The 12,368-nt window shown below is 53.5% G+C and overlaps 1 protein-coding gene across 1 annotated transcript in view; it reads right to left on the reverse strand.

The window, feature by feature from the left end:
- The window catches only part of STK32C (serine/threonine kinase 32C), a 107,993-nt gene that overhangs the window by 55,164 nt on the left and 40,461 nt on the right, over positions 1-12,368 (reverse strand). The window lies entirely within an intron of this gene.

Consider the following 12,368-nt stretch of genomic DNA (forward strand, 5'->3'; position numbering starts at 1 on the left):
TAACATTCAACCTGAGAACCAAATCAAGAACACAATCCCATTTACAACAGCCAAAAAATAAAATACAATACCCAGGAATACACCTAACCAAGGAGATGAAAGAGCTCTACAAGGGGAACTACAAAATACTGCGGACAGAAATCAGGGGCCGGGCACGGTGGCTCACACCTGTAATCCCAGCACTTTGGGAGGCCAAGGCAGGTGGATCACCTGAGGTCAGGAGTTTGAGACCAGCCTGGACAACATGGTAAATCCCTGTCTCTATTAAACTACAGAAAATTAGTCAGGCCTGGTGGTGCACACCTGTAATCCCAGCTACTCAAGAGGCTGAGGCACAAGAATTGCTTGAGCCCAGCAGGCAGAGGTTGCACCACTGCACTCCAGCCTGGGCAATGGAGAGACAGTCTGTCTCAAAAAAATAAAATAAAGAAGAAGTCAGAGATGACACAAACAAGTGGAAACACATCCCATGCTAACAGACTGGCAGAATCAACATTGTTAAAATGGCCATACTGCCCAAAGTAATCTACTGATTCAATGCTCTTCCTATCAAACTACAAAGTCATTTTTCACAGAAATAGGAAAAACTATGCTAAAATTCACATGCAACAAAAAATGAGCTTAAATAGCCAAAGCAATCCTCAGAAAAAAGAACAAAGCTGGGGGCATCACATTACTGGACTTCAAACTATACTACAAGGCCAAAGTAACCAAAACAGCATGGCACTGGTACAAAAACAGACACATAGACCAATGGAACAGAACAGAAAATTAAGGCTGCACACCTACAACCATCTGATCTTCAACAAAGTTGACAAAATCAAGCAATGGGGAAAGGACTCCCCATTCAATAAATGGTGCTGGGAGAGCTGGCTAGCCACATGCAGAAGAATGAAGCTGGACTTCTGCTTTTCACCATATACAAAAATTAACTCAAGATAGAGTAAAGACTTAAATGTAAGACCTCAAACTATAAAAGTTCTAGGAGAAAAGCTAGGAAACACCCTTCTTGACATCAGCCTTGGAAAGAATTTATGACTAAGTCCTCAAAAGCAATTTCCATAAAAATGAAATGTGACAAGTGGAACTTAATTAAGCTAAAGAGCTTCTACACGGCAAGAGAAACCATCAACAGAATAAATGGAAAACCTACAAACAGGGAGAAAATATTCACAAACTACATATCTGACAAAGTTCTAATACCCAGAATCTATAAGGAACTTAAACAACTGAACAAGCAACAAACAAATAAACCCATTAAAAAATGGGTAAGATACAGCTGGGCATGGTGGCACACACCTGTAGTCCCAGCACTTTGGGAGGCTGAGGTGTGTGGATCACGAGGTCAGGAGATCACGCCACTGCACTCCGGCCTGGTGACAGAGTGAGACTCCATCTCAAAAAAAAAAAAAAAAAAAAAGGTAAAATACATGAACAGACACTTTTCAACAGCAGACATCCAAATGGCCAACAAGCATATGAAAAACATGCTCCACATCACTAATCATCAGAGAAATGCAAGTCAAAGCCACAATGAGACACCATCTCACACCAAAGTCAGGATGACTGTTCCATCTCACACCAGTCAGGACGACAGTTATTAAAAAGTCACAAAACAACAGATGCTGGCAAGACTGCAGAGAAAAGAGAACGAACGCGTATACACTATTAGTGGGAATCTAAATTAGTTCAGCCACTGTGGAAAGCAGTTTGAAGATTTCTCAAAAAATATAGAACTACCATTTGACCCAGCAATCCCATTATGGGTACGTATCCAAAAGAAAACAAATCGTTCTACCAAAAAGACACACGCATTCATGTGTTCATTGTGGTGCTAACCACAACAGCAATGACGTGAATCAACCCAGGTGCCCATCCACGGTGGACTGGATAAAGAAAACGCAGTAGCTATACACCGTGGCATATTACACAATCACAAAAAAGAGCAAGATTATGGCCTCGGTGGCAACATGGATGTAGCTGGAGGCCATAATCCTAAGCCAATTAACGCAGGAACAGAAAACTCAATACCACACGTCCTCATGTGTAGGTGGGAGCTAACCACTGGTCACACATGGACATACAGACGGGAACAATGGACACCGGGACTGCGAGGCAGGGGAGAGGAGGAGTCGAGGGTTGAAAAACCAGCCACCGGGTACTACGCTCAGTGCCTGGGTGACAGGATCAATCGAACCCCAAACCTCAGCATCACACAATATACCCAGACAACGAACCTGCACCCTCGAATCTAAAATAAAAATTGAGATTATGTAATCCCAGCATTTTGGGAGGCCGAGGCAGGTGGATCTTTGAGACCTACCTAGCCAACACGGTGAAACCCCATCTCTACAAAAAATACAAAAAAAAAAAAAGATAGCTCGGCATGGCGGTGGATGCCTGTAATCCCAGCTACTCGGGAGGCTGAGGCATAAGAACTGCTTGAACCTGGGAGGCAGAGGCTGCCGTGAGCTGAGATTGTGCCACTGCACTCCAGCCTCGATGACAGAACGAGACTCTATCTCAAAAAAAAAAAAAAAAAAGTTGAGATTATAAAAAAGAAAAAGCATGGTGCAGTGACACATGGTCAAGCTGGAAGGACCCTGACAGAAACAGAGCGCCAGGTGAAGGCAGCCAGAGACAAGAGTTCATGCATCGTGTGACTCCATCCCTGTGAAATACCCAGTGCCACGACCCAGGGACAGAAGGCAGTGTGGTGGCTCCCAGGAGCTGGGGCAGGCGGTGGCGAGGGACGGTGTAATCAGCAGGCGTGGAGTCTCCCTTAGGGCTGGTGAGACGCCTGCAGTTAGATAGAGGTGGCGTGAAGAGTATGTTCTCAACATTGTCCATGCACTCAACACCACGGAACTCTTCACTCTAAAGTGGTTAATTTTGTGTGCTATGAATTTCACTTCAATTAACAAAATAATTATTTAAGTGGCCCACAATCAGTGGGCTGTAGGCTGCAGCCCCCTGGAGGGACGCCTGGTCATCAGGTGGCCCCATGTGGATGGCATCACATGATGGGGAAGGTGGTCAGGCAGAACTGAGCCACAGGGAACCCTTGAGCTGGGAGTAGGCCCTAGGTGGGTGGGACGCACAGGGAGCCGGGGGCCTTGAGGGAGAAAGGGACAGAGCTTTGTGCTGCACCCCAGCACTGCTGGCACATCCTGCTGGACTGAGGGGTTGGTGGAAGAACGGCCTCAGGGGGAGGAGGGACCCGGGCCAGGACCCCTCCAGGACCCTCTCCCACCAGGGAGCTGAGGGGCCAGATGCCATCCTGAGATGCTTGAGCTGATGGGGGACATGGATGCAGGGAGGGAAGAGGACTCCCCGAACCAGCACCTAGTGGGGCTCCCATGGGGCACACCCCCACAGGGCCTTACTGTCACCCCAAAGCCAGCGAGGTGGGACCCAGAAGACAGCACAGTCTTCTTTTTCAATACGAGTTTCCTCGGTGGGAGGCGGGGGCGGGACAGACGTTCATGGCAGTTTTCTTTGATGGAAGACGTAAAACATCACGTGAATAAATAGGGCGCTTCATTCTGACTTTCACTTTAGGAAAGATGTTAAACTATGTTAAATTCATAAAAGTTCAAGCCTCATCCATCATACCCATATTTTATTTATACTCAGCCTGATGTCAGAGGATTCAGGACAGCCACACATCTTCCTGACCTGCTGCAACATCAGAACAATAGAAGGGGCGAGCAGCAGACATGGCCGCAAGGGTGGTGAGGCGGCTCTGGGGGAGCTGCCAGGGTGGCGAGGTGGGCTCTGCAGCCACCCGGGGGACACTCTGCTGGGCACTGGCTCTTCTCCTTCGATGACAGCCCCTGCGCCTCCCTGCCACACTCAGCCCGGGCCTGGCCCATCACAGCAAGGGTGTCCAGGAAGAGCCAGTCCTGGGCTTCTGGAACTAGGGGAGAAGCGACCACCAGGGTTGCAGGGGCAACACACGGCCTGGAGGAGCCTGTGGGGTCCTCACTACACTCTGGGGCCCTGCCTGGGTGTGAGGAGAGGACACGGTGCAGAGAGACGGAGGGCAGGCCCATGAGCCCCGCACAGCCCCGGGAGGCCTCTCGCCTTCACAGCTCGGGACAACGTCTTTCCCTCCTGCTGAAGGCTCTGGGTCAGGATGCAGCCGCAGGCAGCCAGAGCACACACAAGGCAGTAATAAATGGCAAGCAGCGCATTAAAGATGGGCAAGAGGCCCGGAGAGATGCTTCACAGAGGAGGAGCTCCCGAAGGCCAATGAGCACAGGAGAGAGGCTGTCCTTAGTCGCCACGGAAACACAAGGAAAACCCAACGCGGGCCCCCTCCGTCCCCCCGGAACAGCCAGGGAGAGCGACAGCAGCGAGGCCTGGCAAGGACGCCGGGCCCCTTGACCCGCACGCTGGGGGTGAGGGGGTGCCGTGCACGGCCGCTTGGGAAACTCAGGCAGCATCTTAGTTAAACATACACTTGCTGTGCCACCCGGCAATTCCATTCCTAGATACTTACACAAAAGGAATGAAACAGACGTCTACCCAGGAATGTGCTTTGCTGCCTTACTCACAACAGCCAAATACTGGAAATAACCCAAACGTCCATCAAGACGATAATGAATAAAGAAATTATGTTATAGCCATACGATGGAATACCACTAGGGGACTTTTTTTAAAGGAACAAATTCCTGATCCATAGCCATGTGGATGAATCTCACAGGCGTTACGTTGAGGGAAAGACGCAGGTTTACAAGAGCGCGTCGTGCGATTCCATTTGTGTGAGTTCAAGAACAGGCTGGACGGATCCGCAGTGAGAAGCACCGGTTTGTCTCTGGGGGTAGGAAGGGGATACTTGGAACAGAGCCCAGGGAACTTTCCAGAAGGAGGGCAACGTCCTCTGTCTCCATGGGGGTCTTGGTTACAAAGGTGTGCCCATCTGTCAAAACATCAATCTGCATACTCACATCTGTGCCCTCGACTGTAATTATACCTCAATACAAATAAATAGATGATCTAGATCAGGGACATTCTGTAGCGGAAGCGTTTTAGGCATCTTATCTGAATTTCAGGAAATGGATGTTTACCTCTGGCAGCAGGAAACTGAGGCTCACTGAGGTTACATGGCCTGCCCACGCCAAGGAGCCCTCAATCTGTCTCCAGGACAACCCTGAGCCCTCGGGGAGGAACCAGCCAGGGCTGGAGGGGAGGAAAGAACGCGGGCATGGGTGGGGGAGGCGCCGGGCAAGGGAGGCTGGCTCCATGGGGTGGAAGGAGTGGATCACAAATGCTCTCGGGGAGGAGGGCACTGGAGGGGGCTCCACCGGTGGGGCGGGGTGACTCCAAGGAGAGCATCACACAAGCAGGACTTGGGGGCAGCCCGAGGTCAGAACAACAGGACTTCTCAGCCAACCTTGAGGCATGGAGTGACAATGGACACTGGGGGTGGGGAGGGCTGCGAGGACGAGGCCGCAGAGGAACTGCAGCATCAACCCCACCAACCACGGTGAGCGCTGGGAGCTCGGCCATCACTGAGTGGGCAGCCCCCGCCCACCCCGCTGCATTGGGGAGACCCAAAGCTGGGCCAGCAGCCGGAGTAGCCCCTTCCAGCCTGTCCTCAGGCTTCCCAGGCCCTGCTCCCCCCATGGTTTCTCTGGCCTGTGACACGTGGGCCCTGGGCTCAGTCCGGGCAGTGAGCCAGCTGCAGTAGCAGCCCCTTTAGAAGCAGCATGCCCAGTGTGGGGCGCAGGTCTCCTTTTGGGGTCCCTTGAAACCTGGCCAAAATGGGAGAAGTCTGCACAGCCCAGCATTCACTTATATTCTGGAGGCCTGGAATACACCTCAGATCACACCTATGTGTGCGTATGCCTGTGGGTGTAGCTCTGCACATGTGAATGTGCATGTGTGTCTGTATGCATGTGCATGTATGTTTCTGGGGCTACAGTTCTGTGCATGTGTGTCAGTGCATGTGCATGCATGTGTATGCAGGTTCAGCTCTATGCCTGTCTGTGTGCATGCATGTCTCACATCGTGTGTGTGTGTCGGTGTGTGTGCATGCCTGTGTATACAGGTGCAGCTGTGCCTGTGTGCATGCGTCACATTGTGTGTGTGTGTGCCTGTGTGTGTGCACATGCCTGTGTATACAGGTGCAGCTGTGCCTGTGTGCATGCGTCACATTGTGTGTGTGTGTGCCTGTGTGTGCATGCATGTGTATACAGGTGCAGCTGTGTCTGTGTGCATGCGTCACATCGTGTGTGTGTGTGCCTGTGTGTGCATGCATGTGTATACAGGTGCAGCTGTGTCTGTGTGCATGCATCACATTGTGTGTGTGTGTGCCTGTGTGTGTGCATGCCTGTGTATACAGGTGCAGCTGTGTCTGTGTGCATGCATCACATTGTGTGTGTGTGTGCCTGTGTGTGCACATGCCTGTGTATACAGGTGCAGCTGTGTCTGTGTGCATGCATCACATTGTGTGTGTGTGTGCCTGTGTGTGTACATGCATGTGTATACAGGTGCAGCTGTGCCTGTGTGCATGCGTCACATTGTGTGTGTGTGTGCCTGTGTGTGCACATGCCTGTGTATACAGGTGCAGCTGTGCCTGTGTGCATGCGTCACATTGTGTGTGTGTGTGCCTGTGTGTGTACATGCATGTGTATACAGGTGCAGCTGTGCCTGTGTGCATGCGTCACATTGTGTGTGTGTGTGCCTGTGTGTGCACATGCACGTGTCTGTGGTTCATATGTTGCATCGTGTGTGCATGTGTCACATCATGTGTGTCTGTGTGTGCATGCATGTGCCTGTGGGTGCAGCTCTGTGCATGTGTCTGTGTCTCTGTGCATGTGTGTGCACACAGTGGTGTGCACAGGGTGCTGCACAGGGTCTCTTCAAGTGAGTGGATTATGTGCCTGGCCTCATCTAACCGACACATGGTGCCCGGAGCCTGGAAAATCTGCTGCTGAGCTGCAGGACTGAGATGCAGCCTGGATTCCACTGGCCGCACCGGATCTTCCCCTGAGCTCAGGGCTGCCTCCCAGCCCTGCTGGCTGCTGCAGGAGGACCTGGGGAAAGTGTGTGGCAGCAAGCTGCAGCCTCACAGCCATTTATCACCATCACTGCTTTGCTAAGAGCCAGCGCCTCTGGGCCAGCTGCTGATGGATGGATTTTCCCCAAGGGCAGGAAGGCTGCTCGGGCTACCAGCTAGTGGATGGTCTTATTTCCCAAACCTGAGCTTACGAGCCAGACCCCAGGCTGTCCCCCAATCACATCCACCTGGGAGCATTCCAGACCCTTGCCTCACCTTGCAGAAGGTGGAGGTGGGCCCTGGGGTCCCCTTCAGCCCTGGCCTCCCCCCAGTGCCTGCGGGAGCGCCGACTCCAGCGGCAGAGTGGGGCCAGTCCTCCCAAGCCGGAGAGGTTGTTGTTGGGAGAAGACGTTCAGTGAGAGTCCCTAGCCTGCCACGGCCATGACAGCTGACACCCACCCAATGGTGACCTCCCAGCCATATGGGCCCCGGATGCCTGAGCCACGACCCCCGTCCTCCACGCCTGACAGCCTGGGCCCTCCCCTGACTGCTTTCATGGTCTCTTGAGAACCCTGCAGAGTTTACAAGCTGATGCCTGGTACTGCTGTAGGCCTTGGGACAGCATCCCCTCAACCTGCTGTGGGGGGACTGAGGGCAGCAGGGGACCAAGGGCAGCACTCACATGAGGAGTAGGCCCGAAGAGCCCACTCCACACAGCCTGTGGGTGGCTGAACAATGGCTCCAGGGATGTCCAGGCCCCAGTCCCTGGACCTGTGATTCACCTTATGTGGCATAAAGGATTTGGCAGATGTGACTGAGTGAACAATCTTGAGAGGGTGGGACTCCCGAATTATCCAGGTGGGCCCTAACTGCTCACAGCCGTCCTTGCAGGGAGATGCTGCTACCACGGAAGGTGATGCCACAAGTGAAGCACGGGACCACGCCGCTGGCCTTGCAGATGTGGGCAGGGGCCATGAGTCATGGCTGCAGGGGAGCAGCCTCTGGAAGCTGGAACTGGTGAGAGCAAACCCTCCATGGCACCTCTGGAGGGCAGGTGGCCCTGCCAGTCTCTGGAACAGAGTGAATGTGCACTGTGGGAACCACAGGGTGTGGCCGTGAGTTACGGCAACCCCAGGACCCAGCATAGCCTCTTCCCTTGGAGCCCCACGCCTGCTCCCTGGCCTGCCGGATATGAACCCATGGCTGTATTTGCTAGTGCTGCCTTGCAGAATGGCCTGGGGGTACCAACCAAACACCCCTCCCTCCCTCTGCGTCTGTAACCAGCAGAGAACCCACAGGCAGCCCAAAGAGGACCACAGCGAGCCCTGCGCATCACCCCGGACTCAGAGCTCCATCCTGGCCAGGGTGAGGCTGTGGAGCGGCCCAGGGCTCCTTCCCACCCTGGAGACGTCCATCAACACACCTGGTGAGGACCCACCTGTGGCCCAGGGCAGAAGCAGGACCAGAAGGATGCAGCCCCGCCGCCAGAGCAACAGCCAATAAGGGTAGGGCAGTGGGGTGGGGCCTCATCTCCCACCAATCAGAGGGTGTGATCTGTCCTGAGGGAGGAGCCAGGGGTGAGACCAAGGGGGTTCGGAACCACAGTCAGATGGGGTGCAGGGAGGGTGGCACCCCCAATGTGACTCAAAGACGCGGCTGACAGGGCTCCATTATCAGATGGAAATACAGGGGTGAGGAGTGTCCTAACTGGGGTCCTCCATTCAGCAGCTGGCACTGCCCCCCCCCACCCATGGCTGGGGACTCTGGCATCCAGAAGAGTGTCCCTAGGCTCAGGCACTTCCAGCCAGCGTCAGCCCCCACATGGCAGTGGCCCACACACCCCATCTGTAAAGCAGGCAGCCCTACAACAACGGTTCCCAGGCCCCTGGCACTCAGAAAAAAAACAGCACACCTGGCAAGAGACCCAGGCAGAGAGCTGCAAGAATAGCATGGAGGGTCAGAACAGACGCCACGTTCCCAGAGCCCCCGGCTCCTTGTCCAACAGTGTGGACCCGTGCTGCGCCCATGTCCGGCCTCACTGGGCACCTGAGGCTGGCCCCACACCTGGCCTCACACAGAAAGATGTTGTCCCATCAATTGTGGCCAAATCAGACCCCACACATAGCGCTCAGAGTGGGAAGAGGAGGCCGTGGTGTCAGCATGACACAAGTCTTGTCCGGCTGGGAGAGCTGGTAAGACCTGCAACCATGGATCCAGCCCCCGCCACTGAAGAACCACGGTGGTGTTTCCCTAAGGTGGCCAAAGCACATATCGGAGTGACCTGGGAGCACCCGTTCCTGACCCCAGACTTGCGCCCTCCCCGACACCCCAGACCTACAGAACAAAATTTCCACATCTGGGTGGGGATCTGGAGTCTGAGTTTTCCACAGACTCCTGAGGCCTCCTGGGCACACTGTACTCGGAGCCATGGAGCTACAGTGTGGCTTTCAGAGCTACGGCCATGCCCCTTCCCAGGCAGCACTGGGGCTGCCTTAGCAACAACACCACTGCTCAGTGCCTGGACGCCTGGACCTCCTCATGTTTGTGTGTGTGTTGGCGGGGCAAGGCCCCTACCCTGAATGCATGTCCAGCTTCTCTCCAGCTCAGCTGAAATGGGGAAAGGACAGAGCAGGTGTGCATGCAAGCTCCAGCGGGGTAGGTGTGTCATGGGCTGTGCTGTGCCCCCAAAGTCCCAAGCTGAGGCCCTGACCCCTCGTGCCTCTGAGCGTGGCTGTGTGTGGCGATGAGATCTTCAAAGAGTTGGTTAAGGTGAAGCAAGGTCACGTGGGTGGGCCCAATCCCACTGGACCATGTCCTCAAGAAAAGATCAGGACGGAGATACCCACAGAGGAATGGCCATGTGAGGACGCTGCCCACGAGCCAAGGAGCCAGGCCTCAGAGGCAGCCAACCCTGCCAGCGCGTGGTCTCGGACTTCCAGCCTCCGGATCTGTGAGAGTGCAAACGGCTGTTGTTTACGCCGCCCACGAACAACCCGAGCAAACGAATACAATGTCTGAAACCTAAAACCTAAATCTAATGTGCCCTCAACCCAGCTCCCCAGCTCACACTGCCACAGCCCCAGTTACCAACAGCTCACCCGGCCGCTCGGCCTGAAGCCTTGGCATGGGCTCGACTCCTCTCTGTCTCACACCCCAGCCCGTCTGTCGGGAAATCCTGCAGGCTCTTCCTTCAAGCATTTCCAGACTCCGACCGCATCTTGCCTCTCCTCTGCTTCTGGCCACCGTCCACTCGCGCCTGGATTCCTGCAACAGCCTGGTCTCCCCGCCTCCAGCCTCGCCCTAGAATCTATTCTCAACAAAGCTGCAGGCGTCGTCCTTTTGAAACAAACATGTCAAGCCCCGCTCTGCTCAAAGGCTCCACACTCCCATTTCTCTCAAGTAACAGCCCATGTCCTTCTGGCCGCCAGCAAGCCGTCCAGGACCCAGCCCCAGACCCCTCTGGCCTCGGCTCCTCCACCCGCCCTGTGGCTGGCTCTGCTGCACTCTCTGGAGCAGCCCAGTGTGCCCGCCACACGGCCTGCGCACCAACAGCTCCCTCTGCCCAGAGCCCTCTTCCCTGCACGGTTTGCACCCTGGGCTCACCACATCCCTATTTAGTGTGTCATTTTCACCAAGATTTCACCCCAATGAAGACTGCCGTTGCCCACATCATTTTTTTCTTTGCGGCCCCCCTCAACAGTATTTGTTTGTTAACATCCTATACATTTACTTAGCTTCACACACATCAGTTCCAATCCACTCAGCCTTTCCACTGCTTTGAATAGGCTGATGGGGCATCTGATAGAGCTTTCTGTGCTCACTAAGAGACCCCACCAAGAGGGCAGCCCCCAGTCAAGAAAGGAAGCTGCTCAGCCCTAAAGGTCCTGTGAACGGGCTCTAAGTCCCTGCAGCTCCAGGGTGGGGCAACTGCAGGTGTCTGTGGGGATCAGGGAGATATCACTGCGGTACCTCCTCCAGATCTCTGTTCTCAACAAAGCCCTAGTGAGTGAATGAATGAGTAGATGAGTGAATGAACACATAGTGAGTGAATGGTGAGTGAATGAATGCACGGTTAATGAGTTAGTGAATGAGGGGTTAGCAAATGAGGAAATGAGATGAATGAGCGAATGAACACATGGTGAGTGAATGAACACACGGTTACTGAATGAGTGAAGGAGTTACTGAATGAGTGAAGGAGTTAGCGAATGAGTGAAGGAGTTACTGAATGAGTGAAGGAGTTACTGAATGAGTGAAGGAGTTAGCGAATGAGTGAAGGAGTTACTGAATGAGTGAAGGAGTTAGCGAATGAGTGAAGGAGTTAGCGAATGAGTGAAGGAGTTAGCAAATGAGTAAATGAGATGAATGAGTAAATGAATGAGTAGATAAGAATGAACACACGGTGAGTGAATGGTGAGTGAATGGTGAGTAAATGAATGCACGGCGAATGAATGGTGAATGAATGCACAGTGAGTGAATGAATGCAGTGAGTGAATTGTGAGGGAATGAACACATGGTAAGTGAATGAATGCATGGTGAGTGAGTGAATGTGAGCAAATGAGAGATGAGTGAATGAGTGAATGTACGCAGAGTGACTGAACGTATGCAGAGTGAGTGAATGTGCGCAGAGTGAGTGAATGAACGCATAGTGAGTGAATGAACGCACAGTGAGTGAATGAACGCACAGTGAGTGAATGGTGAGTGAATGAATGAGAGTGGATCTAAGTGAAAGATCATAAGAGCCCACTACGCGTGTGCTGACCCCAGCCCCATACTGACCGGGCCTGGGCTGCCAACTGCGCTTCTGACTTCCCAGCTGATTCCTGGTGCAACCCTGGGCTCTTTTCTCTTTTTCCATAAGATCCGCAAGATGTGGGAGGCGCACATCGGCTTAAACATTTGCGAGGTGAAGCAAGCCGAGGTGCAGGGGTTGGGGCTGGGAGCACAATCTACAAGGAGAATGCATCAGTCTGCAGGGTCATTGCTCAGGACGGGACCAGACAGCAAGCACCATCCACGCTGGGTGTGGCCACACTGGGACTCAGCGGAGAGGGTGGTTCCTGCTGTCCTAGGGCCTGGGGAGCAGCCAACAGCTGCGCCCGGGTTCGGGACTCACACGAGGGTAATGTGGCGTCTGAATCAAATGCCCATCCCACACCAAATGTGGGTCAACAGAAGCAACACACCATTGCTAAGGAAAGGTGGCTGTTTTAAATCTTAACACACCATTGCTAAGGAAAGGCTGCTGTTTTAAATCCTGTCTCATGGTAAGTGCATGGTTTTATTTTGGACACTTCTTTACAGAGAAATTTTCATATGTGTTTGATGGGAGGTCAATATATGAAGATTGACAACTGCTCACGGT

This window comes from Pongo abelii, chromosome 8, assembly GCF_028885655.2.
Source record: "Pongo abelii isolate AG06213 chromosome 8, NHGRI_mPonAbe1-v2.0_pri, whole genome shotgun sequence".
Lineage (NCBI taxonomy): Eukaryota > Metazoa > Chordata > Mammalia > Primates > Hominidae > Pongo > Pongo abelii.